Source organism: Rhinoderma darwinii, unplaced genomic scaffold (genome assembly GCF_050947455.1).
Source record: "Rhinoderma darwinii isolate aRhiDar2 unplaced genomic scaffold, aRhiDar2.hap1 Scaffold_536, whole genome shotgun sequence".
Classification (NCBI taxonomy): Eukaryota; Metazoa; Chordata; class Amphibia; order Anura; family Rhinodermatidae; genus Rhinoderma; species Rhinoderma darwinii.
Window position 1 is genome coordinate 135,867 of NW_027464085.1, and position 24,474 is coordinate 160,340.

Consider the following 24,474-nt stretch of genomic DNA (forward strand, 5'->3'; position numbering starts at 1 on the left):
TGGCCTGCTTCGGACCAAAAACCAGGAAAAATCCTCAGCGACTTAGTAGGGCCTCTTGTGAGGGGAGCCTGTCTGGCAGGCGCTATGCAACTCATACTTACCTGGCAGGGGAGATACCATGATCATTAAGGTGGTTCTCCCAGGGTGAGGCTCATCCATTGCACTTCGGGTGTGCTGACCCCTGCGATTTCCCCAAATGCGGGAAACTCGACTGCATAATTTGTGGTAGTGGGGGACTGCGTTCGCGCTTTCCCCTGATTTACTCTGGTGAAAAACAGTGCTTATTATTCAATGCTGACTGTTACTAGTCAGAGGTACTTGTATGCTTGTGATTTAACCACCGATTGTCAACAAAGCTGTTTTTCAATCCAAAATGTGGTACATTATCTCTTTATATTTAGCTGTATACGCAGCCTTTGTCTCCCCCTCGTGGATGAACAACAGTGTGATCAGTGAAGTTTCTTTTTCTGCTGGGCTTCGAGAAGTCAGGGCATGGCGAGCCTTTCCCTAACCTAACCTATCCTTCCTCTCTGTCTCACAGGTGACGGCATGCAAATGTGGGGACTGCTTCATCGGCACGGCAATGCTCTGACCAGAAGCCGCCGCCCCATATGCTAATACCCTGGTTGCTGTGCATCTTGGAAGTGCTTAGACTTGAGCCTGTGTCTTATGGAATTTGGGGTGCCTGCACACCCCTGGCTCCGTACAATGAGGTGCATCCGTTTTTTGGCGCAGTTGGATCCAGACAGGTGATCTTTGGCCTGCTTCGGACCAAAAACCAGGAAAAATCCTCAGCGACTTAGTAGGGCCTCTTGTGAGGGGAGCCTGTCTGGCAGGCGCTATGCAACTCATACTTACCTGGCAGGGGAGATACCATGATCACTAAGGTGGTTCTCCCAGGGTGTGCTGACCCCTGCGATTTCCCCAAATGCGGGAAACTCGACTGCATAATTTGTGGTAGTGGGGGACTGCGTTCGTGCTTTCCCCTGATTTGCTCTGGTGAAAAACAGTGCTTATTATTCAATGCTGACTATTACTAGTCAGAGATACTTGCTAGATCGATCGATCGAGCGAGCCAGCCATCAATTGACCTCTGGGTGGCCAAGAGGATTGGATACTCCTCTCTCCCTTATCAGCTGCCTTTGGTTTTGTGGCTTTCCTATGTGATGCTTTATCTGAATGTTAGTGCAGAGTGTAACGTAAAGTGTAGGACCTGTGCCTTTGCTGTACTATGTTGTGCTACTTTGAGCCTGTTTCAAAGATATTGATTGATTGATTGATTGGGCTGGTTGACGGTATACTGTATGCTTGTGATTTGACCACTGATTGTTAACAAAGCTGCTTTCAATCCAAAAAGGTGGATGCAGACAGGTGATCTTTGGCCTGCTTCGGACCAAAAACCAGGAAAAATCCTCAGCGACTTAGTAGGGCCTCTTGTGAGGGGAGCCTGTCTGGCAGGCGCTATGCAACTCATACTTACCTGGCAGGGGAGATACCATGATCATTAAGGTGGTTCTCCCAGGGTGAGGCTCATCCATTGCACTTCGGGTGTGCTGACCCCTGCGATTTCCCCAAATGCGGGAAACTCGACTGCATAATTTGTGGTAGTGGGGGACTGCGTTTGCGCTTTCCCCTGATTTACTCTGGTGAAAAACAGTGCTTATTATTCAATGCTGACTATTACTAGTCAGAGATACTTGCTAGATCGAGCGAGCCAGCCATCAATTGACCTCTGGGTGGCCAAGAGGATTGGATACTCCTCTCTCCCTTATCAGCTGCCTTTGGTTTTGTGGCTTTCCTATGTGATGCTTTATCTCAATGTTAGTGCAGAGTGTAACGTAAAGTGTAGGACCTGTGCCTTTGCTGTACTATGTTGTGCTACTTTGAGCCTGTTTCAAAGATATTGATTGATTGATTGATTGGGCTGGTTGACGGTATACTGTATGCTTGTGATTTGACCACTGATTGTTAACAAAGCTGTTTTCAATCCAAAAAGGTGGATGCAGACAGGTGATCTTTGGCCTGCTTCGGACCAAAAACCAGGAAAAATCCTCAGCGACTTAGTAGGGCCTCTTGTGAGGGGAGCCTGTCTGGCAGGCGCTATGCAACTCATACTTACCTGGCAGGGGAGATACCATGATCACTAAGGTGGTTCTCCCAGGGTGAGGCTCATCCATTGCACTTCGGGTGTGCTGACCCCTGCGATTTCCCCAAATGCGGGAAACTCGACTGCATAATTTGTGGTAGTGGGGGACTGCGTTCGCGCTTTCCCCTGATTTACTCTGGTGAAAAACAGTGCTTATTATTCAATGCTGACTATTACTAGTCAGAGATACTTGCTAGATCGATCGATCGAGCGAGCCAGCCATCAATTGACCTCTGGGTGGCCAAGAGGATTGGATACTCCTCTCTCCCTTATCAGCTGCCTTTGGTTTTGTGGCTTTCCTATGTGATGCTTTATCTGAATGTTAGTGCAGAGTGTAACGTAAAGTGTAGGACCTGTGCCTTTGCTGTACTATGTTGTGCTACTTTGAGCCTGTTTCAAAGATATTGATTGATTGATTGATTGGGCTGGTTGACGGTATACTGTATGCTTGTGATTTGACCACTGATTGTTAACAAAGCTGCTTTCAATCCAAAAAGGTGGATGCAGACAGGTGATCTTTGGCCTGCTTCGGACCAAAAACCAGGAAAAATCCTCAGCGACTTAGTAGGGCCTCTTGTGAGGGGAGCCTGTCTGGCAGGCGCTATGCAACTCATACTTACCTGGCAGGGGAGATACCATGATCATTAAGGTGGTTCTCCCAGGGTGAGGCTCATCCATTGCACTTCGGGTGTGCTGACCCCTGCGATTTCCCCAAATGCGGGAAACTCGACTGCATAATTTGTGGTAGTGGGGGACTGCGTTTGCGCTTTCCCCTGATTTACTCTGGTGAAAAACAGTGCTTATTATTCAATGCTGACTATTACTAGTCAGAGATACTTGCTAGATCGAGCGAGCCAGCCATCAATTGACCTCTGGGTGGCCAAGAGGATTGGATACTCCTCTCTCCCTTATCAGCTGCCTTTGGTTTTGTGGCTTTCCTATGTGATGCTTTATCTCAATGTTAGTGCAGAGTGTAACGTAAAGTGTAGGACCTGTGCCTTTGCTGTACTATGTTGTGCTACTTTGAGCCTGTTTCAAAGATATTGATTGATTGATTGATTGGGCTGGTTGACGGTATACTGTATGCTTGTGATTTGACCACTGATTGTTAACAAAGCTGTTTTCAATCCAAAAAGGTGGATGCAGACAGGTGATCTTTGGCCTGCTTCGGACCAAAAACCAGGAAAAATCCTCAGCGACTTAGTAGGGCCTCTTGTGAGGGGAGCCTGTCTGGCAGGCGCTATGCAACTCATACTTACCTGGCAGGGGAGATACCATGATCACTAAGGTGGTTCTCCCAGGGTGAGGCTCATCCATTGCACTTCGGGTGTGCTGACCCCTGCGATTTCCCCAAATGCGGGAAACTCGACTGCATAATTTGTGGTAGTGGGGGACTGCGTTCGCGCTTTCCCCTGATTTACTCTGGTGAAAAACAGTGCTTATTATTCAATGCTGACTATTACTAGTCAGAGATACTTGCTAGATCGATCGATCGAGCGAGCCAGCCATCAATTGACCTCTGGGTGGCCAAGAGGATTGGATACTCCTCTCTCCCTTATCAGCTGCCTTTGGTTTTGTGGCTTTCCTATGTGATGCTTTATCTCAATGTTAGTGCAGAGTGTAACGTAAAGTGTAGGACCTGTGCCTTTGCTGTACTATGTTGTGCTACTTTGAGCCTGTGTCAAAGATATTGATTGATTGGGCTGGTTGACGGTATACTGTATGCTTGTGATTTGACCACTGATTGTTAACAAAGCTGCTTTCAATCCAAAAAGGTGGATGCAGACAGGTGATCTTTGGCCTGCTTCGGACCAAAAACCAGGAAAAATCCTCAGCGACTTAGTAGGGCCTCTTGTGAGGGGAGCCTGTCTGGCAGGCGCTATGCAACTCATACTTACCTGGCAGGGGAGATACCATGATCATTAAGGTGGTTCTCCCAGGGTGAGGCTCATCCATTGCACTTCGGGTGTGCTGACCCCTGCGATTTCCCCAAATGCGGGAAACTCGACTGCATAATTTGTGGTAGTGGGGGACTGCGTTTGCGCTTTCCCCTGATTTACTCTGGTGAAAAACAGTGCTTATTATTCAATGCTGACTATTACTAGTCAGAGATACTTGCTAGATCGAGCGAGCCAGCCATCAATTGACCTCTGGGTGGCCAAGAGGATTGGATACTCCTCTCTCCCTTATCAGCTGCCTTTGGTTTTGTGGCTTTCCTATGTGATGCTTTATCTGAATGTTAGTGCAGAGTGTAACGTAAAGTGTAGGACCTGTGCCTTTGCTGTACTATGTTGTGCTACTTTGAGCCTGTTTCAAAGATATTGATTGATTGATTGATTGGGCTGGTTGACGGTATACTGTATGCTTGTGATTTGACCACTGATTGTTAACAAAGCTGTTTTCAATCCAAAAAGGTGGATGCAGACAGGTGATCTTTGGCCTGCTTCGGACCAAAAACCAGGAAAAATCCTCAGCGACTTAGTAGGGCCTCTTGTGAGGGGAGCCTGTCTGGCAGGCGCTATGCAACTCATACTTACCTGGCAGGGGAGATACCATGATCACTAAGGTGGTTCTCCCAGGGTGAGGCTCATCCATTGCACTTCGGGTGTGCTGACCCCTGCGATTTCCCCAAATGCGGGAAACTCGACTGCATAATTTGTGGTAGTGGGGGACTGCGTTCGCGCTTTCCCCTGATTTACTCTGGTGAAAAACAGTGCTTATTATTCAATGCTGACTATTACTAGTCAGAGATACTTGCTAGATCGATCGATCGAGCGAGCCAGCCATCAATTGACCTCTGGGTGGCCAAGAGGATTGGATACTCCTCTCTCCCTTATCAGCTGCCTTTGGTTTTGTGGCTTTCCTATGTGATGCTTTATCTGAATGTTAGTGCAGAGTGTAACGTAAAGTGTAGGACCTGTGCCTTTGCTGTACTATGTTGTGCTACTTTGAGCCTGTTTCAAAGATATTGATTGATTGATTGATTGGGCTGGTTGACGGTATACTGTATGCTTGTGATTTGACCACTGATTGTTAACAAAGCTGTTTTCAATCCAAAAAGGTGGATGCAGACAGGTGATCTTTGGCCTGCTTCGGACCAAAAACCAGGAAAAATCCTCAGCGACTTAGTAGGGCCTCTTGTGAGGGGAGCCTGTCTGGCAGGCGCTATGCAACTCATACTTACCTGGCAGGGGAGATACCATGATCACTAAGGTGGTTCTCCCAGGGTGAGGCTCATCCATTGCACTTCGGGTGTGCTGACCCCTGCGATTTCCCCAAATGCGGGAAACTCGACTGCATAATTTGTGGTAGTGGGGGACTGCGTTCGCGCTTTCCCCTGATTTACTCTGGTGAAAAACAGTGCTTATTATTCAATGCTGACTATTACTAGTCAGAGATACTTGCTAGATCGATCGATCGAGCGAGCCAGCCATCAATTGACCTCTGGGTGGCCAAGAGGATTGGATACTCCTCTCTCCCTTATCAGCTGCCTTTGGTTTTGTGGCTTTCCTATGTGATGCTTTATCTGAATGTTAGTGCAGAGTGTAACGTAAAGTGTAGGACCTGTGCCTTTGCTGTACTATGTTGTGCTACTTTGAGCCTGTGTCAAAGATATTGATTGATTGGGCTGGTTGACGGTATACTGTATGCTTGTGATTTGACCACTGATTGTTAACAAAGCTGCTTTCAATCCAAAAAGGTGGATGCAGACAGGTGATCTTTGGCCTGCTTCGGACCAAAAACCAGGAAAAATCCTCAGCGACTTAGTAGGGCCTCTTGTGAGGGGAGCCTGTCTGGCAGGCGCTATGCAACTCATACTTACCTGGCAGGGGAGATACCATGATCATTAAGGTGGTTCTCCCAGGGTGAGGCTCATCCATTGCACTTCGGGTGTGCTGACCCCTGCGATTTCCCCAAATGCGGGAAACTCGACTGCATAATTTGTGGTAGTGGGGGACTGCGTTCGCGCTTTCCCCTGATTTACTCTGGTGAAAAACAGTGCTTATTATTCAATGCTGACTGTTACTAGTCAGAGGTACTTGTATGCTTGTGATTTAACCACCGATTGTCAACAAAGCTGTTTTTCAATCCAAAATGTGGTACATTATCTCTTTATATTTAGCTGTATACGCAGCCTTTGTCTCCCCCTCGTGGATGAACAACAGTGTGATCAGTGAAGTTTCTTTTTCTGCTGGGCTTCGAGAAGTCAGGGCATGGCGAGCCTTTCCCTAACCTAACCTATCCTTCCTCTCTGTCTCACAGGTGACGGCATGCAAATGTGGGGACTGCTTCATCGGCACGGCAATGCTCTGACCAGAAGCCGCCGCCCCATATGCTAATACCCTGGTTGCTGTGCATCTTGGAAGTGCTTAGACTTGAGCCTGTGTCTTATGGAATTTGGGGTGCCTGCACACCCCTGGCTCCGTACAATGAGGTGCATCCGTTTTTTGGCGCAGTTGGATCCAGACAGGTGATCTTTGGCCTGCTTCGGACCAAAAACCAGGAAAAATCCTCAGCGACTTAGTAGGGCCTCTTGTGAGGGGAGCCTGTCTGGCAGGCGCTATGCAACTCATACTTACCTGGCAGGGGAGATACCATGATCACTAAGGTGGTTCTCCCAGGGTGAGGCTCATCCATTGCACTTCGGGTGTGCTGACCCCTGCGATTTCCCCAAATGCGGGAAACTCGACTGCATAATTTGTGGTAGTGGGGGACTGCGTTCGCGCTTTCCCCTGATTTACTCTGGTGAAAAACAGTGCTTATTAATCAATGCTGACTATTACTAGTCAGAGATACTTGCTAGATCGATCGATCGAGCGAGCCAGCCATCAATTGACCTCTGGGTGGCCAAGAGGATTGGATACTCCTCTCTCCCTTATCAGCTGCCTTTGGTTTTGTGGCTTTCCTATGTGATGCTTTATCTCAATGTTAGTGCAGAGTGTAACGTAAAGTGTAGGACCTGTGCCTTTGCTGTACTATGTTGTGCTACTTTGAGCCTGTGTCAAAGATATTGATTGATTGGGCTGGTTGACGGTATACTGTATGCTTGTGATTTGACCACTGATTGTTAACAAAGCTGCTTTCAATCCAAAAAGGTGGATGCAGACAGGTGATCTTTGGCCTGCTTCGGACCAAAAACCAGGAAAAATCCTCAGCGACTTAGTAGGGCCTCTTGTGAGGGGAGCCTGTCTGGCAGGCGCTATGCAACTCATACTTACCTGGCAGGGGAGATACCATGATCACTAAGGTGGTTCTCCCAGGGTGAGGCTCATCCATTGCACTTCGGGTGTGCTGACCCCTGCGATTTCCCCAAATGCGGGAAACTCGACTGCATAATTTGTGGTAGTGGGGGACTGCGTTCGCGCTTTCCCCTGATTTACTCTGGTGAAAAACAGTGCTTATTATTCAATGCTGACTATTACTAGTCAGAGATACTTGCTAGATCGAGCGAGCCAGCCATCAATTGACCTCTGGGTGGCCAAGAGGATTGGATACTCCTCTCTCCCTTATCAGCTGCCTTTGGTTTTGTGGCTTTCCTATGTGATGCTTTATCTCAATGTTAGTGCAGAGTGTAACGTAAAGTGTAGGACCTGTGCCTTTGCTGTACTATGTTGTGCTACTTTGAGCCTGTGTCAAAGATATTGATTGATTGGGCTGGTTGACGGTATACTGTATGCTTGTGATTTGACCACTGATTGTTAACAAAGCTGCTTTCAATCCAAAAAGGTGGATGCAGACAGGTGATCTTTGGCCTGCTTCGGACCAAAAACCAGGAAAAATCCTCAGCGACTTAGTAGGGCCTCTTGTGAGGGGAGCCTGTCTGGCAGGCGCTATGCAACTCATACTTACCTGGCAGGGGAGATACCATGATCATTAAGGTGGTTCTCCCAGGGTGAGGCTCAGCCATTGCACTTCGGGTGTGCTGACCCCTGCGATTTCCCCAAATGCGGGAAACTCGACTGCATAATTTGTGGTAGTGGGGGACTGCGTTTGCGCTTTCCCCTGATTTACTCTGGTGAAAAACAGTGCTTATTATTCAATGCTGACTATTACTAGTCAGAGATACTTGCTAGATCGAGCGAGCCAGCCATCAATTGACCTCTGGGTGGCCAAGAGGATTGGATACTCCTCTCTCCCTTATCAGCTGCCTTTGGTTTTGTGGCTTTCCTATGTGATGCTTTATCTCAATGTTAGTGCAGAGTGTAACGTAAAGTGTAGGACCTGTGCCTTTGCTGTACTATGTTGTGCTACTTTGAGCCTGTGTCAAAGATATTGATTGATTGGGCTGGTTGACGGTATACTGTATGCTTGTGATTTGACCACTGATTGTTAACAAAGCTGCTTTCAATCCAAAAAGGTGGATGCAGACAGGTGATCTTTGGCCTGCTTCGGACCAAAAACCAGGAAAAATCCTCAGCGACTTAGTAGGGCCTCTTGTGAGGGGAGCCTGTCTGGCAGGCGCTATGCAACTCATACTTACCTGGCAGGGGAGATACCATGATCACTAAGGTGGTTCTCCCAGGGTGAGGCTCATCCATTGCACTTCGGGTGTGCTGACCCCTGCGATTTCCCCAAATGCGGGAAACTCGACTGCATAATTTGTGGTAGTGGGGGACTGCGTTCGCGCTTTCCCCTGATTTACTCTGGTGAAAAACAGTGCTTATTATTCAATGCTGACTATTACTAGTCAGAGATACTTGCTAGATCGAGCGAGCCAGCCATCAATTGACCTCTGGGTGGCCAAGAGGATTGGATACTCCTCTCTCCCTTATCAGCTGCCTTTGGTTTTGTGGCTTTCCTATGTGATGCTTTATCTCAATGTTAGTGCAGAGTGTAACGTAAAGTGTAGGACCTGTGCCTTTGCTGTACTATGTTGTGCTACTTTGAGCCTGTGTCAAAGATATTGATTGATTGGGCTGGTTGACGGTATACTGTATGCTTGTGATTTGACCACTGATTGTTAACAAAGCTGCTTTCAATCCAAAAAGGTGGATGCAGACAGGTGATCTTTGGCCTGCTTCGGACCAAAAACCAGGAAAAATCCTCAGCGACTTAGTAGGGCCTCTTGTGAGGGGAGCCTGTCTGGCAGGCGCTATGCAACTCATACTTACCTGGCAGGGGAGATACCATGATCATTAAGGTGGTTCTCCCAGGGTGAGGCTCAGCCATTGCACTTCGGGTGTGCTGACCCCTGCGATTTCCCCAAATGCGGGAAACTCGACTGCATAATTTGTGGTAGTGGGGGACTGCGTTTGCGCTTTCCCCTGATTTACTCTGGTGAAAAACAGTGCTTATTATTCAATGCTGACTATTACTAGTCAGAGATACTTGCTAGATCGAGCGAGCCAGCCATCAATTGACCTCTGGGTGGCCAAGAGGATTGGATACTCCTCTCTCCCTTATCAGCTGCCTTTGGTTTTGTGGCTTTCCTATGTGATGCTTTATCTCAATGTTAGTGCAGAGTGTAACGTAAAGTGTAGGACCTGTGCCTTTGCTGTACTATGTTGTGCTACTTTGAGCCTGTGTCAAAGATATTGATTGATTGGGCTGGTTGACGGTATACTGTATGCTTGTGATTTGACCACTGATTGTTAACAAAGCTGCTTTCAATCCAAAAAGGTGGATGCAGACAGGTGATCTTTGGCCTGCTTCGGACCAAAAACCAGGAAAAATCCTCAGCGACTTAGTAGGGCCTCTTGTGAGGGGAGCCTGTCTGGCAGGCGCTATGCAACTCATACTTACCTGGCAGGGGAGATACCATGATCACTAAGGTGGTTCTCCCAGGGTGAGGCTCATCCATTGCACTTCGGGTGTGCTGACCCCTGCGATTTCCCCAAATGCGGGAAACTCGACTGCATAATTTGTGGTAGTGGGGGACTGCGTTCGCGCTTTCCCCTGATTTACTCTGGTGAAAAACAGTGCTTATTATTCAATGCTGACTATTACTAGTCAGAGATACTTGCTAGATCGATCGATCGAGCGAGCCAGCCATCAATTGACCTCTGGGTGGCCAAGAGGATTGGATACTCCTCTCTCCCTTATCAGCTGCCTTTGGTTTTGTGGCTTTCCTATGTGATGCTTTATCTCAATGTTAGTGCAGAGTGTAACGTAAAGTGTAGGACCTGTGCCTTTGCTGTACTATGTTGTGCTACTTTGAGCCTGTGTCAAAGATATTGATTGATTGGGCTGGTTGACGGTATACTGTATGCTTGTGATTTGACCACTGATTGTTAACAAAGCTGCTTTCAATCCAAAAAGGTGGATGCAGACAGGTGATCTTTGGCCTGCTTCGGACCAAAAACCAGGAAAAATCCTCAGCGACTTAGTAGGGCCTCTTGTGAGGGGAGCCTGTCTGGCAGGCGCTATGCAACTCATACTTACCTGGCAGGGGAGATACCATGATCATTAAGGTGGTTCTCCCAGGGTGAGGCTCATCCATTGCACTTCGGGTGTGCTGACCCCTGCGATTTCCCCAAATGCGGGAAACTCGACTGCATAATTTGTGGTAGTGGGGGACTGCGTTTGCGCTTTCCCCTGATTTACTCTGGTGAAAAACAGTGCTTATTATTCAATGCTGACTATTACTAGTCAGAGATACTTGCTAGATCGAGCGAGCCAGCCATCAATTGACCTCTGGGTGGCCAAGAGGATTGGATACTCCTCTCTCCCTTATCAGCTGCCTTTGGTTTTGTGGCTTTCCTATGTGATGCTTTATCTCAATGTTAGTGCAGAGTGTAACGTAAAGTGTAGGACCTGTGCCTTTGCTGTACTATGTTGTGCTACTTTGAGCCTGTTTCAAAGATATTGATTGATTGATTGATTGGGCTGGTTGACGGTATACTGTATGCTTGTGATTTGACCACTGATTGTTAACAAAGCTGTTTTCAATCCAAAAAGGTGGATGCAGACAGGTGATCTTTGGCCTGCTTCGGACCAAAAACCAGGAAAAATCCTCAGCGACTTAGTAGGGCCTCTTGTGAGGGGAGCCTGTCTGGCAGGCGCTATGCAACTCATACTTACCTGGCAGGGGAGATACCATGATCACTAAGGTGGTTCTCCCAGGGTGAGGCTCATCCATTGCACTTCGGGTGTGCTGACCCCTGCGATTTCCCCAAATGCGGGAAACTCGACTGCATAATTTGTGGTAGTGGGGGACTGCGTTCGCGCTTTCCCCTGATTTACTCTGGTGAAAAACAGTGCTTATTATTCAATGCTGACTATTACTAGTCAGAGATACTTGCTAGATCGATCGATCGAGCGAGCCAGCCATCAATTGACCTCTGGGTGGCCAAGAGGATTGGATACTCCTCTCTCCCTTATCAGCTGCCTTTGGTTTTGTGGCTTTCCTATGTGATGCTTTATCTCAATGTTAGTGCAGAGTGTAACGTAAAGTGTAGGACCTGTGCCTTTGCTGTACTATGTTGTGCTACTTTGAGCCTGTGTCAAAGATATTGATTGATTGGGCTGGTTGACGGTATACTGTATGCTTGTGATTTGACCACTGATTGTTAACAAAGCTGCTTTCAATCCAAAAAGGTGGATGCAGACAGGTGATCTTTGGCCTGCTTCGGACCAAAAACCAGGAAAAATCCTCAGCGACTTAGTAGGGCCTCTTGTGAGGGGAGCCTGTCTGGCAGGCGCTATGCAACTCATACTTACCTGGCAGGGGAGATACCATGATCATTAAGGTGGTTCTCCCAGGGTGAGGCTCATCCATTGCACTTCGGGTGTGCTGACCCCTGCGATTTCCCCAAATGCGGGAAACTCGACTGCATAATTTGTGGTAGTGGGGGACTGCGTTTGCGCTTTCCCCTGATTTACTCTGGTGAAAAACAGTGCTTATTATTCAATGCTGACTATTACTAGTCAGAGATACTTGCTAGATCGAGCGAGCCAGCCATCAATTGACCTCTGGGTGGCCAAGAGGATTGGATACTCCTCTCTCCCTTATCAGCTGCCTTTGGTTTTGTGGCTTTCCTATGTGATGCTTTATCTGAATGTTAGTGCAGAGTGTAACGTAAAGTGTAGGACCTGTGCCTTTGCTGTACTATGTTGTGCTACTTTGAGCCTGTTTCAAAGATATTGATTGATTGATTGATTGGGCTGGTTGACGGTATACTGTATGCTTGTGATTTGACCACTGATTGTTAACAAAGCTGTTTTCAATCCAAAAAGGTGGATGCAGACAGGTGATCTTTGGCCTGCTTCGGACCAAAAACCAGGAAAAATCCTCAGCGACTTAGTAGGGCCTCTTGTGAGGGGAGCCTGTCTGGCAGGCGCTATGCAACTCATACTTACCTGGCAGGGGAGATACCATGATCACTAAGGTGGTTCTCCCAGGGTGAGGCTCATCCATTGCACTTCGGGTGTGCTGACCCCTGCGATTTCCCCAAATGCGGGAAACTCGACTGCATAATTTGTGGTAGTGGGGGACTGCGTTCGCGCTTTCCCCTGATTTACTCTGGTGAAAAACAGTGCTTATTATTCAATGCTGACTATTACTAGTCAGAGATACTTGCTAGATCGATCGATCGAGCGAGCCAGCCATCAATTGACCTCTGGGTGGCCAAGAGGATTGGATACTCCTCTCTCCCTTATCAGCTGCCTTTGGTTTTGTGGCTTTCCTATGTGATGCTTTATCTGAATGTTAGTGCAGAGTGTAACGTAAAGTGTAGGACCTGTGCCTTTGCTGTACTATGTTGTGCTACTTTGAGCCTGTTTCAAAGATATTGATTGATTGATTGATTGGGCTGGTTGACGGTATACTGTATGCTTGTGATTTGACCACTGATTGTTAACAAAGCTGTTTTCAATCCAAAAAGGTGGATGCAGACAGGTGATCTTTGGCCTGCTTCGGACCAAAAACCAGGAAAAATCCTCAGCGACTTAGTAGGGCCTCTTGTGAGGGGAGCCTGTCTGGCAGGCGCTATGCAACTCATACTTACCTGGCAGGGGAGATACCATGATCACTAAGGTGGTTCTCCCAGGGTGAGGCTCATCCATTGCACTTCGGGTGTGCTGACCCCTGCGATTTCCCCAAATGCGGGAAACTCGACTGCATAATTTGTGGTAGTGGGGGACTGCGTTCGCGCTTTCCCCTGATTTACTCTGGTGAAAAACAGTGCTTATTATTCAATGCTGACTATTACTAGTCAGAGATACTTGCTAGATCGATCGATCGAGCGAGCCAGCCATCAATTGACCTCTGGGTGGCCAAGAGGATTGGATACTCCTCTCTCCCTTATCAGCTGCCTTTGGTTTTGTGGCTTTCCTATGTGATGCTTTATCTCAATGTTAGTGCAGAGTGTAACGTAAAGTGTAGGACCTGTGCCTTTGCTGTACTATGTTGTGCTACTTTGAGCCTGTGTCAAAGATATTGATTGATTGGGCTGGTTGACGGTATACTGTATGCTTGTGATTTGACCACTGATTGTTAACAAAGCTGCTTTCAATCCAAAAAGGTGGATGCAGACAGGTGATCTTTGGCCTGCTTCGGACCAAAAACCAGGAAAAATCCTCAGCGACTTAGTAGGGCCTCTTGTGAGGGGAGCCTGTCTGGCAGGCGCTATGCAACTCATACTTACCTGGCAGGGGAGATACCATGATCATTAAGGTGGTTCTCCCAGGGTGAGGCTCATCCATTGCACTTCGGGTGTGCTGACCCCTGCGATTTCCCCAAATGCGGGAAACTCGACTGCATAATTTGTGGTAGTGGGGGACTGCGTTCGCGCTTTCCCCTGATTTACTCTGGTGAAAAACAGTGCTTATTATTCAATGCTGACTGTTACTAGTCAGAGGTACTTGTATGCTTGTGATTTAACCACCGATTGTCAACAAAGCTGTTTTTCAATCCAAAATGTGGTACATTATCTCTTTATATTTAGCTGTATACGCAGCCTTTGTCTCCCCCTCGTGGATGAACAACAGTGTGATCAGTGAAGTTTCTTTTTCTGCTGGGCTTCGAGAAGTCAGGGCATGGCGAGCCTTTCCCTAACCTAACCTATCCTTCCTCTCTGTCTCACAGGTGACGGCATGCAAATGTGGGGACTGCTTCATCGGCACGGCAATGCTCTGACCAGAAGCCGCCGCCCCATATGCTAATACCCTGGTTGCTGTGCATCTTGGAAGTGCTTAGACTTGAGCCTGTGTCTTATGGAATTTGGGGTGCCTGCACACCCCTGGCTCCGTACAATGAGGTGCATCCGTTTTTTGGCGCAGTTGGATCCAGACAGGTGATCTTTGGCCTGCTTCGGACCAAAAACCAGGAAAAATCCTCAGCGACTTAGTAGGGCCTCTTGTGAGGGGAGCCTGTCTGGCAGGCGCTATGCAACTCATACTTACCTGGCAGGGGAGATACCATGATCACTAAGGTGGTTCTCCCAGGGTGTGCTGACCCCTGCGATTTCCCCAAATGCGGGAAACTCGACTGCATAATTTGTGGTAGTGGGGGACTGCGTTCGTGCTTTCCCCTGATTTGCTCTGGTGAAAAACAGTGCTTATTATTCAATGCTGACTATTACTAGTCAGAGATACTTGCTAGATCGATCGATCGAGCGAGCCAGCCATCAATTGACCTCTGGGTGGCCAAGAGGATTGGATACTCCTCTCTCCCTTATCAGCTGCCTTTGGTTTTGTGGCTTTCCTATGTGATGCTTTATCTGAATGTTAGTGCAGAGTGTAACGTAAAGTGTAGGACCTGTGCCTTTGCTGTACTATGTTGTGCTACTTTGAGCCTGTTTCAAAGATATTGATTGATTGATTGATTGGGCTGGTTGACGGTATACTGTATGCTTGTGATTTGACCACTGATTGTTAACAAAGCTGCTTTCAATCCAAAAAGGTGGATGCAGACAGGTGATCTTTGGCCTGCTTCGGACCAAAAACCAGGAAAAATCCTCAGCGACTTAGTAGGGCCTCTTGTGAGGGGAGCCTGTCTGGCAGGCGCTATGCAACTCATACTTACCTGGCAGGGGAGATACCATGATCATTAAGGTGGTTCTCCCAGGGTGAGGCTCATCCATTGCACTTCGGGTGTGCTGACCCCTGCGATTTCCCCAAATGCGGGAAACTCGACTGCATAATTTGTGGTAGTGGGGGACTGCGTTTGCGCTTTCCCCTGATTTACTCTGGTGAAAAACAGTGCTTATTATTCAATGCTGACTATTACTAGTCAGAGATACTTGCTAGATCGAGCGAGCCAGCCATCAATTGACCTCTGGGTGGCCAAGAGGATTGGATACTCCTCTCTCCCTTATCAGCTGCCTTTGGTTTTGTGGCTTTCCTATGTGATGCTTTATCTCAATGTTAGTGCAGAGTGTAACGTAAAGTGTAGGACCTGTGCCTTTGCTGTACTATGTTGTGCTACTTTGAGCCTGTTTCAAAGATATTGATTGATTGATTGATTGGGCTGGTTGACGGTATACTGTATGCTTGTGATTTGACCACTGATTGTTAACAAAGCTGTTTTCAATCCAAAAAGGTGGATGCAGACAGGTGATCTTTGGCCTGCTTCGGACCAAAAACCAGGAAAAATCCTCAGCGACTTAGTAGGGCCTCTTGTGAGGGGAGCCTGTCTGGCAGGCGCTATGCAACTCATACTTACCTGGCAGGGGAGATACCATGATCACTAAGGTGGTTCTCCCAGGGTGAGGCTCATCCATTGCACTTCGGGTGTGCTGACCCCTGCGATTTCCCCAAATGCGGGAAACTCGACTGCATAATTTGTGGTAGTGGGGGACTGCGTTCGCGCTTTCCCCTGATTTACTCTGGTGAAAAACAGTGCTTATTATTCAATGCTGACTATTACTAGTCAGAGATACTTGCTAGATCGATCGATCGAGCGAGCCAGCCATCAATTGACCTCTGGGTGGCCAAGAGGATTGGATACTCCTCTCTCCCTTATCAGCTGCCTTTGGTTTTGTGGCTTTCCTATGTGATGCTTTATCTGAATGTTAGTGCAGAGTGTAACGTAAAGTGTAGGACCTGTGCCTTTGCTGTACTATGTTGTGCTACTTTGAGCCTGTTTCAAAGATATTGATTGATTGATTGATTGGGCTGGTTGACGGTATACTGTATGCTTGTGATTTGACCACTGATTGTTAACAAAGCTGCTTTCAATCCAAAAAGGTGGATGCAGACAGGTGATCTTTGGCCTGCTTCGGACCAAAAACCAGGAAAAATCCTCAGCGACTTAGTAGGGCCTCTTGTGAGGGGAGCCTGTCTGGCAGGCGCTATGCAACTCATACTTACCTGGCAGGGGAGATACCATGATCATTAAGGTGGTTCTCCCAGGGTGAGGCTCATCCATTGCACTTCGGGTGTGCTGACCCCTGCGATTTCCCCAAATGCGGGAAACTCGACTGCATAATTTGTGGTAGTGGGGGACTGCGTTTGCGCTTTCCCCTGATTTACTCTGGTGAAAAACAGTGCTTATTATTCAATGCTGACTATTACTAGTCAGAGATACTTGCTAGATCGAGCGAGCCAGCCATCAATTGACCTCTGGGTGGCCAAGAGGATTGGATACTCCTCTCTCCCTTATCAGCTGCCTTTGGTTTTGTGGCTTTCCTATGTGATGCTTTATCTCAATGTTAGTGCAGAGTGTAACGTAAAGTGTAGGACCTGTGCCTTTGCTGTACTATGTTGTGCTACTTTGAGCCTGTTTCAAAGATATTGATTGATTGATTGATTGGGCTGGTTGACGGTATACTGTATGCTTGTGATTTGACCACTGATTGTTAACAAAGCTGTTTTCAATCCAAAAAGGTGGATGCAGACAGGTGATCTTTGGCCTGCTTCGGACCAAAAACCAGGAAAAATCCTCAGCGACTTAGTAGGGCCTCTTGTGAGGGGAGCCTGTCTGGCAGGCGCTATGCAACTCATACTTACCTGGCAGGGGAGATACCATGATCACTAAGGTGGTTCTCCCAGGGTGAGGCTCATCCATTGCACTTCGGGTGTGCTGACCCCTGCGATTTCCCCAAATGCGGGAAACTCGACTGCATAATTTGTGGTAGTGGGGGACTGCGTTCGCGCTTTCCCCTGATTTACTCTGGTGAAAAACAGTGCTTATTATTCAATGCTGACTATTACTAGTCAGAGATACTTGCTAGATCGATCGATCGAGCGAGCCAGCCATCAATTGACCTCTGGGTGGCCAAGAGGATTGGATACTCCTCTCTCCCTTATCAGCTGCCTTTGGTTTTGTGGCTTTCCTATGTGATGCTTTATCTCAATGTTAGTGCAGAGTGTAACGTAAAGTGTAGGACCTGTGCCTTTGCTGTACTATGTTGTGCTACTTTGAGCCTGTGTCAAAGATATTGATTGATTGGGCTGGTTGACGGTATACTGTATGCTTGTGATTTGACCACTGATTGTTAACAAAGCTGCTTTCAATCCAAAAAGGTGGATGCAGACAGGTGATCTTTGGCCTGCTTCGGACCAAAAACCAGGAAAAATCCTCAGCGACTTAGTAGGGCCTCTTGTGAGGGGAGCCTGTCTGGCAGGCGCTATGCAACTCATACTTACCTGGCAGGGGAGATACCATGATCATTAAGGTGGTTCTCCCAGGGTGAGGCTCATCCATTGCACTTCGGGTGTGCTGACCCCTGCGATTTCCCCAAATGCGGGAAACTCGACTGCATAATTTGTGGTAGTGGGGGACTGCGTTTGCGCTTTCCCCTGATTTACTCTGGTGAAAAACAGTGCTTATTATTCAATGCTGACTATTACTAGTCAGAGATACTTGCTAGATCGAGCGAGCCAGCCATCAATTGACCTCTGGGTGGCCAAGAGGATTGGATACTCCTCTCTCCCTTATCAGCTGCCTTTGGTTTTGTGGCTTTCCTATGTGATGCTTTATCTGAATGTTAGTGCAGAGTGTAACGTAAAGTGTAGGACCTGTGCCTTTGCTGTACTATGTTGTGCTACTTTGAGCCTGTTTCAAAGATATTGATTGATTGATTGATTGGGCTGGTTGACGGTATACTGTATGCTTGTGATTTGACCACTGATTGTTAACAAAGCTGTTTTCAATCCAAAAAGGTGGATGCAGACAGGTGATCTTTGGCCTGCTTCGGACCAAAAACCAGGAAAAATCCTCAGCGACTTAGTAGGGCCTCTTGTGAGGGGAGCCTGTCTGGCAGGCGCTATGCAACTCATACTTACCTGGCAGGGGAGATACCATGATCACTAAGGTGGTTCTCCCAGGGTGAGGCTCATCCATTGCACTTCGGGTGTGCTGACCCCTGCGATTTCCCCAAATGCGGGAAACTCGACTGCATAATTTGTGGTAGTGGGGGACTGCGTTCGCGCTTTCCCCTGATTTACTCTGGTGAAAAACAGTGCTTATTATTCAATGCTGACTATTACTAGTCAGAGATACTTGCTAGATCGATCGATCGAGCGAGCCAGCCATCAATTGACCTCTGGGTGGCCAAGAGGATTGGATACTCCTCTCTCCCTTATCAGCTGCCTTTGGTTTTGTGGCTTTCCTATGTGATGCTTTATCTGAATGTTAGTGCAGAGTGTAACGTAAAGTGTAGGACCTGTGCCTTTGCTGTACTATGTTGTGCTACTTTGAGCCTGTTTCAAAGATATTGATTGATTGATTGATTGGGCTGGTTGACGGTATACTGTATGCTTGTGATTTGACCACTGATTGTTAACAAAGCTGTTTTCAATCCAAAAAGGTGGATGCAGACAGGTGATCTTTGGCCTGCTTCGGACCAAAAACCAGGAAAAATCCTCAGCGACTTAGTAGGGCCTCTTGTGAGGGGAGCCTGTCTGGCAGGCGCTATGCAACTCATACTTACCTGGCAGGGGAGATACCATGATCACTAAGGTGGTTCTCCCAGGGTGAGGCTCATCCATTGCACTTCGGGTGTGCTGACCCCTGCGATTTCCCCAAATGCGGGAAACTCGACTGCATAATTTGTGGTAGTGGGGGACTGCGTTCGCGCTTTCCCCTGATTTACTCTGGTGAAAAACAGTGCTTATTATTCAATGCTGACTATTACTAGTCAGAGATACTTGCTAGATCGATCGATCGAGCGAGCCAGCCATCAATTGACCTCTGGGTGGCCAAGAGGATTGGATACTCCTCTCTCCCTTATCAGCTGCCTTTGGTTTTGTGGCTTTCCTATGTGATGCTTTATCTCAATGTTAGTGCAGAGTGTAACGTAAAGTGTAGGACCTGTGCCTTTGCTGTACTATGTTGTGCTACTTTGAGCCTGTGTCAAAGATATTGATTGATTGGGCTGGTTGACGGTATACTGTATGCTTGTGATTTGACCACTGATTGTTAACAAAGCTGCTTTCAATCCAAAAAGGTGGATGCAGACAGGTGATCTTTGGCCTGCTTCGGACCAAAAACCAGGAAAAATCCTCAGCGACTTAGTAGGGCCTCTTGTGAGGGGAGCCTGTCTGGCAGGCGCTATGCAACTCATACTTACCTGGCAGGGGAGATACCATGATCATTAAGGTGGTTCTCCCAGGGTGAGGCTCATCCATTGCACTTCGGGTGTGCTGACCCCTGCGATTTCCCCAAATGCGGGAAACTCGACTGCATAATTTGTGGTAGTGGGGGACTGCGTTCGCGCTTTCCCCTGATTTACTCTGGTGAAAAACAGTGCTTATTATTCAATGCTGACTGTTACTAGTCAGAGGTACTTGTATGCTTGTGATTTAACCACCGATTGTCAACAAAGCTGTTTTTCAATCCAAAATGTGGTACATTATCTCTTTATATTTAGCTGTATACGCAGCCTTTGTCTCCCCCTCGTGGATGAACAACAGTGTGATCAGTGAAGTTTCTTTTTCTGCTGGGCTTCGAGAAGTCAGGGCATGGCGAGCCTTTCCCTAACCTAACCTATCCTTCCTCTCTGTCTCACAGGTGACGGCATGCAAATGTGGGGACTGCTTCATCGGCACGGCAATGCTCTGACCAGAAGCCGCCGCCCCATATGCTAATACCCTGGTTGCTGTGCATCTTGGAAGTGCTTAGACTTGAGCCTGTGTCTTATGGAATTTGGGGTGCCTGCACACCCCTGGCTCCGTACAATGAGGTGCATCCGTTTTTTGGCGCAGTTGGATCCAGACAGGTGATCTTTGGCCTGCTTCGGACCAAAAACCAGGAAAAATCCTCAGCGACTTAGTAGGGCCTCTTGTGAGGGGAGCCTGTCTGGCAGGCGCTATGCAACTCATACTTACCTGGCAGGGGAGATACCATGATCACTAAGGTGGTTCTCCCAGGGTGAGGCTCATCCATTGCACTTCGGGTGTGCTGACCCCTGCGATTTCCCCAAATGCGGGAAACTCGACTGCATAATTTGTGGTAGTGGGGGACTGCGTTCGCGCTTTCCCCTGATTTACTCTGGTGAAAAACAGTGCTTATTAATCAATGCTGACTATTACTAGTCAGAGATACTTGCTAGATCGATCGATCGAGCGAGCCAGCCATCAATTGACCTCTGGGTGGCCAAGAGGATTGGATACTCCTCTCTCCCTTATCAGCTGCCTTTGGTTTTGTGGCTTTCCTATGTGATGCTTTATCTCAATGTTAGTGCAGAGTGTAACGTAAAGTGTAGGACCTGTGCCTTTGCTGTACTATGTTGTGCTACTTTGAGCCTGTGTCAAAGATATTGATTGATTGGGCTGGTTGACGGTATACTGTATGCTTGTGATTTGACCACTGATTGTTAACAAAGCTGCTTTCAATCCAAAAAGGTGGATGCAGACAGGTGATCTTTGGCCTGCTTCGGACCAAAAACCAGGAAAAATCCTCAGCGACTTAGTAGGGCCTCTTGTGAGGGGAGCCTGTCTGGCAGGCGCTATGCAACTCATACTTACCTGGCAGGGGAGATACCATGATCACTAAGGTGGTTCTCCCAGGGTGAGGCTCATCCATTGCACTTCGGGTGTGCTGACCCCTGCGATTTCCCCAAATGCGGGAAACTCGACTGCATAATTTGTGGTAGTGGGGGACTGCGTTCGCGCTTTCCCCTGATTTACTCTGGTGAAAAACAGTGCTTATTATTCAATGCTGACTATTACTAGTCAGAGATACTTGCTAGATCGAGCGAGCCAGCCATCAATTGACCTCTGGGTGGCCAAGAGGATTGGATACTCCTCTCTCCCTTATCAGCTGCCTTTGGTTTTGTGGCTTTCCTATGTGATGCTTTATCTCAATGTTAGTGCAGAGTGTAACGTAAAGTGTAGGACCTGTGCCTTTGCTGTACTATGTTGTGCTACTTTGAGCCTGTGTCAAAGATATTGATTGATTGGGCTGGTTGACGGTATACTGTATGCTTGTGATTTGACCACTGATTGTTAACAAAGCTGCTTTCAATCCAAAAAGGTGGATGCAGACAGGTGATCTTTGGCCTGCTTCGGACCAAAAACCAGGAAAAATCCTCAGCGACTTAGTAGGGCCTCTTGTGAGGGGAGCCTGTCTGGCAGGCGCTATGCAACTCATACTTACCTGGCAGGGGAGATACCATGATCATTAAGGTGGTTCTCCCAGGGTGAGGCTCAGCCATTGCACTTCGGGTGTGCTGACCCCTGCGATTTCCCCAAATGCGGGAAACTCGACTGCATAATTTGTGGTAGTGGGGGACTGCGTTTGCGCTTTCCCCTGATTTACTCTGGTGAAAAACAGTGCTTATTATTCAATGCTGACTATTACTAGTCAGAGATACTTGCTAGATCGAGCGAGCCAGCCATCAATTGACCTCTGGGTGGCCAAGAGGATTGGATACTCCTCTCTCCCTTATCAGCTGCCTTTGGTTTTGTGGCTTTCCTATGTGATGCTTTATCTCAATGTTAGTGCAGAGTGTAACGTAAAGTGTAGGACCTGTGCCTTTGCTGTACTATGTTGTGCTACTTTGAGCCTGTGTCAAAGATATTGATTGATTGGGCTGGTTGACGGTATACTGTATGCTTGTGATTTGACCACTGATTGTTAACAAAGCTGCTTTCAATCCAAAAAGGTGGATGCAGACAGGTGATCTTTGGCCTGCTTCGGACCAAAAACCAGGAAAAATCCTCAGCGACTTAGTAGGGCCTCTTGTGAGGGGAGCCTGTCTGGCAGGCGCTATGCAACTCATACTTACCTGGCAGGGGAGATACCATGATCACTAAGGTGGTTCTCCCAGGGTGAGGCTCATCCATTGCACTTCGGGTGTGCTGACCCCTGCGATTTCCCCAAATGCGGGAAACTCGACTGCATAATTTGTGGTAGTGGGGGACTGCGTTCGCGCTTTCCCCTGATTTACTCTGGTGAAAAACAGTGCTTATTATTCAATGCTGACTATTACTAGTCAGAGATACTTGCTAGATCGAGCGAGCCAGCCATCAATTGACCTCTGGGTGGCCAAGAGGATTGGATACTCCTCTCTCCCTTATCAGCTGCCTTTGGTTTTGTGGCTTTCCTATGTGATGCTTTATCTCAATGTTAGTGCAGAGTGTAACGTAAAGTGTAGGACCTGTGCCTTTGCTGTACTATGTTGTGCTACTTTGAGCCTGTGTCAAAGATATTGATTGATTGGGCTGGTTGACGGTATACTGTATGCTTGTGATTTGACCACTGATTGTTAACAAAGCTGCTTTCAATCCAAAAAGGTGGATGCAGACAGGTGATCTTTGGCCTGCTTCGGACCAAAAACCAGGAAAAATCCTCAGCGACTTAGTAGGGCCTCTTGTGAGGGGAGCCTGTCTGGCAGGCGCTATGCAACTCATACTTACCTGGCAGGGGAGATACCATGATCATTAAGGTGGTTCTCCCAGGGTGAGGCTCAGCCATTGCACTTCGGGTGTGCTGACCCCTGCGATTTCCCCAAATGCGGGAAACTCGACTGCATAATTTGTGGTAGTGGGGGACTGCGTTTGCGCTTTCCCCTGATTTACTCTGGTGAAAAACAGTGCTTATTATTCAATGCTGACTATTACTAGTCAGAGATACTTGCTAGATCGAGCGAGCCAGCCATCAATTGACCTCTGGGTGGCCAAGAGGATTGGATACTCCTCTCTCCCTTATCAGCTGCCTTTGGTTTTGTGGCTTTCCTATGTGATGCTTTATCTCAATGTTAGTGCAGAGTGTAACGTAAAGTGTAGGACCTGTGCCTTTGCTGTACTATGTTGTGCTACTTTGAGCCTGTGTCAAAGATATTGATTGATTGGGCTGGTTGACGGTATACTGTATGCTTGTGATTTGACCACTGATTGTTAACAAAGCTGCTTTCAATCCAAAAAGGTGGATGCAGACAGGTGATCTTTGGCCTGCTTCGGACCAAAAACCAGGAAAAATCCTCAGCGACTTAGTAGGGCCTCTTGTGAGGGGAGCCTGTCTGGCAGGCGCTATGCAACTCATACTTACCTGGCAGGGGAGATACCATGATCACTAAGGTGGTTCTCCCAGGGTGAGGCTCATCCATTGCACTTCGGGTGTGCTGACCCCTGCGATTTCCCCAAATGCGGGAAACTCGACTGCATAATTTGTGGTAGTGGGGGACTGCGTTCGCGCTTTCCCCTGATTTACTCTGGTGAAAAACAGTGCTTATTATTCAATGCTGACTATTACTAGTCAGAGATACTTGCTAGATCGATCGATCGAGCGAGCCAGCCATCAATTGACCTCTGGGTGGCCAAGAGGATTGGATACTCCTCTCTCCCTTATCAGCTGCCTTTGGTTTTGTGGCTTTCCTATGTGATGCTTTATCTCAATGTTAGTGCAGAGTGTAACGTAAAGTGTAGGACCTGTGCCTTTGCTGTACTATGTTGTGCTACTTTGAGCCTGTGTCAAAGATATTGATTGATTGGGCTGGTTGACGGTATACTGTATGCTTGTGATTTGACCACTGATTGTTAACAAAGCTGCTTTCAATCCAAAAAGGTGGATGCAGACAGGTGATCTTTGGCCTGCTTCGGACCAAAAACCAGGAAAAATCCTCAGCGACTTAGTAGGGCCTCTTGTGAGGGGAGCCTGTCTGGCAGGCGCTATGCAACTCATACTTACCTGGCAGGGGAGATACCATGATCATTAAGGTGGTTCTCCCAGGGTGAGGCTCATCCATTGCACTTCGGGTGTGCTGACCCCTGCGATTTCCCCAAATGCGGGAAACTCGACTGCATAATTTGTGGTAGTGGGGGACTGCGTTTGCGCTTTCCCCTGATTTACTCTGGTGAAAAACAGTGCTTATTATTCAATGCTGACTATTACTAGTCAGAGATACTTGCTAGATCGAGCGAGCCAGCCATCAATTGACCTCTGGGTGGCCAAGAGGATTGGATACTCCTCTCTCCCTTATCAGCTGCCTTTGGTTTTGTGGCTT

The 24,474-nt window shown here is 47.7% G+C and overlaps 36 non-coding genes and 2 pseudogenes across 36 annotated transcripts; all 38 read left to right on the forward strand.

Moving 5' to 3' along the window:
• The first annotated feature begins 93 nt into the window (after positions 1–93).
• On the forward strand, positions 94–257 carry LOC142722404 (U1 spliceosomal RNA). Its single transcript, XR_012874703.1, has one exon. It is a non-coding gene; the product is annotated as a U1 spliceosomal RNA (small nuclear RNA).
• Positions 258–850: 593 nt separating this feature from the next.
• On the forward strand, positions 851–989 carry LOC142722903 (U1 spliceosomal RNA; annotated as a pseudogene).
• Positions 990–1,472: 483 nt separating this feature from the next.
• On the forward strand, positions 1,473–1,636 carry LOC142722780 (U1 spliceosomal RNA). The gene has a single exon (XR_012875066.1). It is a non-coding gene; the product is annotated as a U1 spliceosomal RNA (small nuclear RNA).
• A 475-nt stretch (positions 1,637–2,111) lies between these two features.
• LOC142722602 (U1 spliceosomal RNA) lies at positions 2,112–2,275 on the forward strand. The gene has a single exon (XR_012874890.1). It is a non-coding gene; the product is annotated as a U1 spliceosomal RNA (small nuclear RNA).
• A 483-nt stretch (positions 2,276–2,758) lies between these two features.
• On the forward strand, positions 2,759–2,922 carry LOC142722781 (U1 spliceosomal RNA). The gene has a single exon (XR_012875067.1). It is a non-coding gene; the product is annotated as a U1 spliceosomal RNA (small nuclear RNA).
• Positions 2,923–3,397: 475 nt separating this feature from the next.
• Positions 3,398–3,561, forward strand: LOC142722603 (U1 spliceosomal RNA). The gene has a single exon (XR_012874891.1). It is a non-coding gene; the product is annotated as a U1 spliceosomal RNA (small nuclear RNA).
• Positions 3,562–4,036: 475 nt separating this feature from the next.
• On the forward strand, positions 4,037–4,200 carry LOC142722782 (U1 spliceosomal RNA). The gene has a single exon (XR_012875069.1). It is a non-coding gene; the product is annotated as a U1 spliceosomal RNA (small nuclear RNA).
• Positions 4,201–4,675: 475 nt separating this feature from the next.
• LOC142722604 (U1 spliceosomal RNA) lies at positions 4,676–4,839 on the forward strand. Its single transcript, XR_012874892.1, has one exon. It is a non-coding gene; the product is annotated as a U1 spliceosomal RNA (small nuclear RNA).
• A 483-nt stretch (positions 4,840–5,322) lies between these two features.
• LOC142722605 (U1 spliceosomal RNA) lies at positions 5,323–5,486 on the forward strand. Its single transcript, XR_012874894.1, has one exon. It is a non-coding gene; the product is annotated as a U1 spliceosomal RNA (small nuclear RNA).
• A 475-nt stretch (positions 5,487–5,961) lies between these two features.
• On the forward strand, positions 5,962–6,125 carry LOC142722416 (U1 spliceosomal RNA). Its single transcript, XR_012874714.1, has one exon. It is a non-coding gene; the product is annotated as a U1 spliceosomal RNA (small nuclear RNA).
• Positions 6,126–6,718: 593 nt separating this feature from the next.
• Positions 6,719–6,882, forward strand: LOC142722606 (U1 spliceosomal RNA). Its single transcript, XR_012874895.1, has one exon. It is a non-coding gene; the product is annotated as a U1 spliceosomal RNA (small nuclear RNA).
• A 475-nt stretch (positions 6,883–7,357) lies between these two features.
• Positions 7,358–7,521, forward strand: LOC142722607 (U1 spliceosomal RNA). The gene has a single exon (XR_012874896.1). It is a non-coding gene; the product is annotated as a U1 spliceosomal RNA (small nuclear RNA).
• A 467-nt stretch (positions 7,522–7,988) lies between these two features.
• On the forward strand, positions 7,989–8,152 carry LOC142722812 (U1 spliceosomal RNA). Its single transcript, XR_012875098.1, has one exon. It is a non-coding gene; the product is annotated as a U1 spliceosomal RNA (small nuclear RNA).
• A 467-nt stretch (positions 8,153–8,619) lies between these two features.
• LOC142722608 (U1 spliceosomal RNA) lies at positions 8,620–8,783 on the forward strand. The gene has a single exon (XR_012874897.1). It is a non-coding gene; the product is annotated as a U1 spliceosomal RNA (small nuclear RNA).
• A 467-nt stretch (positions 8,784–9,250) lies between these two features.
• On the forward strand, positions 9,251–9,414 carry LOC142722813 (U1 spliceosomal RNA). The gene has a single exon (XR_012875099.1). It is a non-coding gene; the product is annotated as a U1 spliceosomal RNA (small nuclear RNA).
• Positions 9,415–9,881: 467 nt separating this feature from the next.
• LOC142722609 (U1 spliceosomal RNA) lies at positions 9,882–10,045 on the forward strand. Its single transcript, XR_012874898.1, has one exon. It is a non-coding gene; the product is annotated as a U1 spliceosomal RNA (small nuclear RNA).
• Positions 10,046–10,520: 475 nt separating this feature from the next.
• Positions 10,521–10,684, forward strand: LOC142722783 (U1 spliceosomal RNA). The gene has a single exon (XR_012875070.1). It is a non-coding gene; the product is annotated as a U1 spliceosomal RNA (small nuclear RNA).
• Positions 10,685–11,159: 475 nt separating this feature from the next.
• LOC142722611 (U1 spliceosomal RNA) lies at positions 11,160–11,323 on the forward strand. The gene has a single exon (XR_012874899.1). It is a non-coding gene; the product is annotated as a U1 spliceosomal RNA (small nuclear RNA).
• A 475-nt stretch (positions 11,324–11,798) lies between these two features.
• On the forward strand, positions 11,799–11,962 carry LOC142722785 (U1 spliceosomal RNA). Its single transcript, XR_012875072.1, has one exon. It is a non-coding gene; the product is annotated as a U1 spliceosomal RNA (small nuclear RNA).
• Positions 11,963–12,437: 475 nt separating this feature from the next.
• Positions 12,438–12,601, forward strand: LOC142722613 (U1 spliceosomal RNA). Its single transcript, XR_012874901.1, has one exon. It is a non-coding gene; the product is annotated as a U1 spliceosomal RNA (small nuclear RNA).
• A 483-nt stretch (positions 12,602–13,084) lies between these two features.
• LOC142722614 (U1 spliceosomal RNA) lies at positions 13,085–13,248 on the forward strand. Its single transcript, XR_012874902.1, has one exon. It is a non-coding gene; the product is annotated as a U1 spliceosomal RNA (small nuclear RNA).
• A 475-nt stretch (positions 13,249–13,723) lies between these two features.
• LOC142722428 (U1 spliceosomal RNA) lies at positions 13,724–13,887 on the forward strand. The gene has a single exon (XR_012874725.1). It is a non-coding gene; the product is annotated as a U1 spliceosomal RNA (small nuclear RNA).
• A 593-nt stretch (positions 13,888–14,480) lies between these two features.
• LOC142722904 (U1 spliceosomal RNA) lies at positions 14,481–14,619 on the forward strand (annotated as a pseudogene).
• A 483-nt stretch (positions 14,620–15,102) lies between these two features.
• On the forward strand, positions 15,103–15,266 carry LOC142722786 (U1 spliceosomal RNA). The gene has a single exon (XR_012875073.1). It is a non-coding gene; the product is annotated as a U1 spliceosomal RNA (small nuclear RNA).
• Positions 15,267–15,741: 475 nt separating this feature from the next.
• Positions 15,742–15,905, forward strand: LOC142722615 (U1 spliceosomal RNA). Its single transcript, XR_012874903.1, has one exon. It is a non-coding gene; the product is annotated as a U1 spliceosomal RNA (small nuclear RNA).
• Positions 15,906–16,388: 483 nt separating this feature from the next.
• On the forward strand, positions 16,389–16,552 carry LOC142722788 (U1 spliceosomal RNA). Its single transcript, XR_012875074.1, has one exon. It is a non-coding gene; the product is annotated as a U1 spliceosomal RNA (small nuclear RNA).
• A 475-nt stretch (positions 16,553–17,027) lies between these two features.
• Positions 17,028–17,191, forward strand: LOC142722616 (U1 spliceosomal RNA). The gene has a single exon (XR_012874905.1). It is a non-coding gene; the product is annotated as a U1 spliceosomal RNA (small nuclear RNA).
• A 475-nt stretch (positions 17,192–17,666) lies between these two features.
• LOC142722789 (U1 spliceosomal RNA) lies at positions 17,667–17,830 on the forward strand. Its single transcript, XR_012875075.1, has one exon. It is a non-coding gene; the product is annotated as a U1 spliceosomal RNA (small nuclear RNA).
• A 475-nt stretch (positions 17,831–18,305) lies between these two features.
• LOC142722617 (U1 spliceosomal RNA) lies at positions 18,306–18,469 on the forward strand. The gene has a single exon (XR_012874906.1). It is a non-coding gene; the product is annotated as a U1 spliceosomal RNA (small nuclear RNA).
• A 483-nt stretch (positions 18,470–18,952) lies between these two features.
• Positions 18,953–19,116, forward strand: LOC142722618 (U1 spliceosomal RNA). The gene has a single exon (XR_012874907.1). It is a non-coding gene; the product is annotated as a U1 spliceosomal RNA (small nuclear RNA).
• Positions 19,117–19,591: 475 nt separating this feature from the next.
• On the forward strand, positions 19,592–19,755 carry LOC142722440 (U1 spliceosomal RNA). Its single transcript, XR_012874736.1, has one exon. It is a non-coding gene; the product is annotated as a U1 spliceosomal RNA (small nuclear RNA).
• Positions 19,756–20,348: 593 nt separating this feature from the next.
• Positions 20,349–20,512, forward strand: LOC142722619 (U1 spliceosomal RNA). Its single transcript, XR_012874908.1, has one exon. It is a non-coding gene; the product is annotated as a U1 spliceosomal RNA (small nuclear RNA).
• A 475-nt stretch (positions 20,513–20,987) lies between these two features.
• On the forward strand, positions 20,988–21,151 carry LOC142722620 (U1 spliceosomal RNA). The gene has a single exon (XR_012874909.1). It is a non-coding gene; the product is annotated as a U1 spliceosomal RNA (small nuclear RNA).
• A 467-nt stretch (positions 21,152–21,618) lies between these two features.
• On the forward strand, positions 21,619–21,782 carry LOC142722814 (U1 spliceosomal RNA). Its single transcript, XR_012875100.1, has one exon. It is a non-coding gene; the product is annotated as a U1 spliceosomal RNA (small nuclear RNA).
• A 467-nt stretch (positions 21,783–22,249) lies between these two features.
• LOC142722622 (U1 spliceosomal RNA) lies at positions 22,250–22,413 on the forward strand. Its single transcript, XR_012874910.1, has one exon. It is a non-coding gene; the product is annotated as a U1 spliceosomal RNA (small nuclear RNA).
• A 467-nt stretch (positions 22,414–22,880) lies between these two features.
• On the forward strand, positions 22,881–23,044 carry LOC142722815 (U1 spliceosomal RNA). Its single transcript, XR_012875102.1, has one exon. It is a non-coding gene; the product is annotated as a U1 spliceosomal RNA (small nuclear RNA).
• A 467-nt stretch (positions 23,045–23,511) lies between these two features.
• On the forward strand, positions 23,512–23,675 carry LOC142722623 (U1 spliceosomal RNA). Its single transcript, XR_012874911.1, has one exon. It is a non-coding gene; the product is annotated as a U1 spliceosomal RNA (small nuclear RNA).
• A 475-nt stretch (positions 23,676–24,150) lies between these two features.
• On the forward strand, positions 24,151–24,314 carry LOC142722790 (U1 spliceosomal RNA). The gene has a single exon (XR_012875076.1). It is a non-coding gene; the product is annotated as a U1 spliceosomal RNA (small nuclear RNA).
• The last annotated feature ends 160 nt before the right edge of the window (positions 24,315–24,474 follow it).